Source organism: Megalopta genalis, unplaced genomic scaffold, assembly GCF_051020955.1.
Source record: "Megalopta genalis isolate 19385.01 unplaced genomic scaffold, iyMegGena1_principal scaffold0732, whole genome shotgun sequence".
Classification (NCBI taxonomy): Eukaryota; Metazoa; Arthropoda; class Insecta; order Hymenoptera; family Halictidae; genus Megalopta; species Megalopta genalis.
This window is the reverse complement of record NW_027476801.1, coordinates 35001-40000: the sequence shown is the minus strand read 5'-3', so window position 1 is coordinate 40000 and position 5000 is coordinate 35001.

Sequence of the window (5000 nt, the reverse complement as noted above, 5' to 3'; positions counted from 1 at the left end):
ACAGCCCGTATGCTAAATCAGGGCCTCGCCATTATGCGAAGTACTACATGTACGACGCACTGACGGTCTCTAATGCCTTCATCGCCGATACACCCATCGACTCGGCCGATCAACCCTCCTACGCGAGGGCTAGTTCGGGGGTTATCTCCCGCCCTGGGTGGCCACAGACCGCCACCGCCAGTAGATAGGGACAGTTAGTGTCGTCGTTGTGAGTCTAAAGATGGGCTATGCCTGGGTCCTATGTGGACTATACTAGCCGCTCTCTCGACGCGTGCCGATGGTCTGGCTCTACCCTCGTTCGTTATCGTGACAGGGGAAGACAACGTGCTACTCCCGCTGCCACCTCGAGTCCAACCCAATCCAGGCACTCTTGACGGAGTAGTGTTAAAGTCAATTTATCTCCGCAAGAGGGGCTTCAGCCTGGCCCGAGGGGGCGAACCCCGAGGGGTCCGCCCAGCATGCCGTTCGAATGGCGGAGTGGACAAGTCCACGTCTGCCCGTCACTCAAGTCGGACACGGGACGACTCCAAAGCTAGCGCCGCCTGATAGGAAGCGCAAGCTGGGTCCCGCGACTTGTGTGCACTAGCCCACCCTCTGTCCTTGCAATTAGAGCAGACCGGAGGTTCACTCTTCTTGCTACAGAGCGTGAAGGTATGCCCCTTTTGGGAGCAGTGACCGCACACGTCCTCCTTGAATTTACAACGCTTCGAGGTATGCCCGAAGCGTTGGCAACGGTAGCACCGAAGCACCTGGACGAAATCCCGTACACGACAGGAGTTCCATCCAAGGTAAACTCGGCTACCCCTCTGCTTCAGCCGCTGAAGATTCTGCGGACTGACGGCAACGACCCAGTTGGCTGTCTCCGGGGTCTTGCCAGCCATGCGGCTGACCCGAATTCCCGAAGGCACATCCTTCTGGTTCGCATCGCAGAGATTTTGCCTCCAAATACTGGAGGCAATTTCGTCCTTACCCATCCGACGCGGGACGTCGTAAACTAAAACCTCGGGGTCCCGCTTGATAGGTAAGGAGACGGACAGACCCGCGCTCCGGAGCTTCTTATTGCCAACGAAGGCTTGCAGGTCCTCCTTTCGGTCGGTCTCGACGACGATGCCACCGGAGTGGATGCGTCGGACCGACTTAATTCGGATCGCCTCCTTCGCTGGTTTAACGAGCGACAGAACAGTAACCTTCGTAACTTCGCTGCTCTGTCCTTTTTCCTTCGGCGGGAAGATTTTTACCACATGCTGCGATTGTGGCCGTCTCCCCGCTTCCGGAGAAGCTCCTTTGCAGTCGACTTTGTTCACATGGGCGTAAGTCGACTGCGCGGCGTTGCAGGCCGTCTTCGGGAGAGTTCCCTTGGACGGCCCAGGTCGCATCGCACTCATTACGGCAGGACGCGCTTTTAGGTCCGCCCTGACCGCGGCGAGCTGCCCTTCGACGAAGCTATTCCGTTGAATAAGCTCCTGGACCAGCTCGTTGAGTGCCTCAACCTCGGCGAGTATCTTTGACCCGGACTCCTTATTGACTTTCGACTCAGGTCGAAAGCAAAAGGTCCGTATTTCGGACACTCGCCTAAAGGCTTCGTCTCTTACGAGATCGAGAGGCCGTACCTTCTGCCCGGAGAACGTCCCCTTCGGTCTCCTGGCCCGGTTTACTGCGGCCTTGCCGGTGGGTGCGCCCGGCTTGGCTCGCTTTGACTTTTTGGTGACGGTTTGCCAACCGTCACCAGTAGGGTCCTCGACACGCTCGGGTGCCGACTGCACCTTCACGAGTGACGTGTCTCCGACTCGTTCGATTACTTCCACGTTACCGGTGTCCGGCGTACCTTCTACCGTGGGCTCGGTTTTCACCGAGACCGCTCGCGTGGGAGTCACACATCTTTGCAAGATCACACGAGGATTGGCGATATTAATCACCTTCCCGGATCTTGTCTTTCTCACAGACGCGGGGGGACTGACAGCTGCATTTGCAGTTCCCGCGTCTGCGGCGACGGCTTCACTCCGAGTAGGAGCTGGACCCGTCGTCTTTGGACGCTTAGTTTTTTGTTCATTAATTTTATTAAGACCCATAATGTGTCTTGGTCTTTCATCCAGTGCGCTCCCCGGCCACCACCGACCCACACAATTTGGAACCCGCCAAAGGCTGGGTTAGGGCTACGCACCGAATATAGTCTGCTGGCTGGGTCGGTTTCCTTACCCAGCCCGCGTCCTCGCCCAGCAGAACCCACTTGCCCGAAGCGTGTGGTCGTTCCAAGCCGATTGACTGGACCAGGGCTGCTTTTCTCGTCCAGCCGCCCATCTAGCCGAAGCAGAGGCCAAAGGTACGTGTTGGGGACGTCTCACCCGCAGGAGAGGGCCCCCTCAGATCCCAGGATCCTCTTTTCCGACGACAAGGGTCGCCACGCACGGCAAACACGTGGGAGACAGCAGTCGGAGAGGCTGCCTCTTCCTCTCCACCACACTTCGTTCAGTTCGCTGCGTATTTAAGAACACGAGCTATCCAGCGGTACCTTTTTCGTGGAGGCTCAAGTGTGGCTAGGGCACGTTTGCCCCTTGCGGCCTGGGTTGCCCAGGGGATTGATTGCATCCCATGTATTCCTGAGCCCAGCGGAGTGTTGTCTAGTGGCGTGTTCCGCCCACGAAAAACGGTCTGAAAAACCGTTTAACGTAAACTGGGGAACTGATGCCACGAGTGACAACAGTTCCCCAGTCGGAAGTCATACAGCACATACAGTGCTGTACAAAGAACACGCCACAGCCCGTATGCTAAATCAGGGCCTCGCCATTATGCGAAGTACTACATGTACGACGCACTGACGGTCTCTAATGCCTTCATCGCCGATACACCCATCGACTCGGCCGATCAACCCTCCTACGCGAGGGCTAGTTCGGGGGTTATCTCCCGCCCTGGGTGGCCACAGACCGCCACCGCCAGTAGATAGGGACAGTTAGTGTCGTCGTTGTGAGTCTAAAGATGGGCTATGCCTGGGTCCTATGTGGACTATACTAGCCGCTCTCTCGACGCGTGCCGATGGTCTGGCTCTACCCTCGTTCGTTATCGTGACAGGGGAAGACAACGTGCTACTCCCGCTGCCACCTCGAGTCCAACCCAATCCAGGCACTCTTGACGGAGTAGTGTTAAAGTCAATTTATCTCCGCAAGAGGGGCTTCAGCCTGGCCCGAGGGGACGAACCCCGAGGGGTCCGCCCAGCATGCCGTTCGAATGGCGGAGTGGACAAGTCCACGTCTGCCCGTCACTCAAGTCGGACACGGGACGACTCCAAAGCTAGCGCCGCCTGATAGGAAGCGCAAGCTGGGTCCCGCGACTTGTGTGCACTAGCCCACCCTCTGTCCTTGCAATTAGAGCAGACCGGAGGTTCACTCTTCTTGCTACAGAGCGTGAAGGTATGCCCCTTTTGGGAGCAGTGACCGCACACGTCCTCCTTGAATTTACAGCGCTTCGAGGTATGCCCGAAGCGTTGGCAACGGTAGCACCGAAGCACCTGGACGAAATCCCGTACACGACAGGAGTTCCATCCAAGGTAAACTCGGCTACCCCTCTGCTTCAGCCGCTGAAGATTCTGCGGACTGACGGCAACGACCCAGTTGGCTGTCTCCGGGGTCTTGCCAGCCATGCGGCTGACCCGAATTCCCGAAGGCACATCCTTCTGGTTCGCATCGCAGAGATTTTGCCTCCAAATACTGGAGGCAATTTCGTCCTTACCCATCCGACGCGGGACGTCGTAAACTAAAACCTCGGGGTCCCGCTTGGTAGGTAAGGAGACGGACAGACCCGCGCTCCGGAGCTTCTTATTGCCAACGAAGGCTTGCAGGTCCTCCTTTCGGTCGGTCTCGACGACGATGCCACCGGAGTGGATGCGTCGGACCGACTTAATTCGGATCGCCTCCTTCGCTGGTTTAACGAGCGACAGAACAGTAACCTTCGTAACTTCGCTGCTCTGTCCTTTTTCCTTCGGCGGGAAGATTTTTACCACATGCTGCGATTGTGGCCGTCTCCCCGCTTCCGGAGAAGCTCCTTTGCAGTCGACTTTGTTCACATGGGCGTAAGTCGACTGCGCGGCGTTGCAGGCCGTCTTCGGGAGAGTTCCCTTGGACGGCCCAGGTCGCATCGCACTCATTACGGCAGGACGCGCTTTTAGGTCCGCCCTGACCGCGGCGAGCTGCCCTTCGACGAAGCTATTCCGTTGAATAAGCTCCTGGACCAGCTCGTTGAGTGCCTCAACCTCGGCGAGTATCTTTGACCCGGACTCCTTATTGACTTTCGACTCAGGTCGAAAGCAAAAGGTCCGTATTTCGGACACTCGCCTAAAGGCTTCGTCTCTTACGAGATCGAGAGGCCGTACCTTCTGCCCGGAGAACGTCCCCTTCGGTCTCCTGGCCCGGTTTACTGCGGCCTTGCCGGTGGGTGCGCCCGGCTTGGCTCGCTTTGACTTTTTGGTGACGGTTTGCCAACCGTCACCAGTAGGGTCCTCGACACGCTCGGGTGCCGACTGCACCTTCACGAGTGACGTGTCTCCGACTCGTTCGATTACTTCCACGTTGGGCTCGGTTTTCACCGAGACCGCTCGCGTGGGAGTCACACATCTTTGCAAGATCACACGAGGATTGGCGATATTAATCACCTTCCCGGATCTTGTCTTTCTCACAGACGCGGGGGGACTGACAGCTGCATTTGCAGTTCCCGCGTCTGCGGCGACGGCTTCACTCCGAGTAGGAGCTGGACCCGTCGTCTTTGGACGCTTAGTTTTTTGTTCATTAATTTTATTAAGACCCATAATGTGTCTTGGTCTTTCATCCAGTGCGCTCCCCGGCCACCACCGACCCACACAATTTGGAACCCGCCAAAGGCTGAGTTAGGGCTACGCACCGAATATAGTCTGCTGGCTGGGTCGGTTTCCTTACCCAGCCCGCGTCCTCGCCCAGCAGAACCCACTTGCCCGAAGCGTGTGGTCGTTCCAAGCCGATTGACTGGACCAGGGC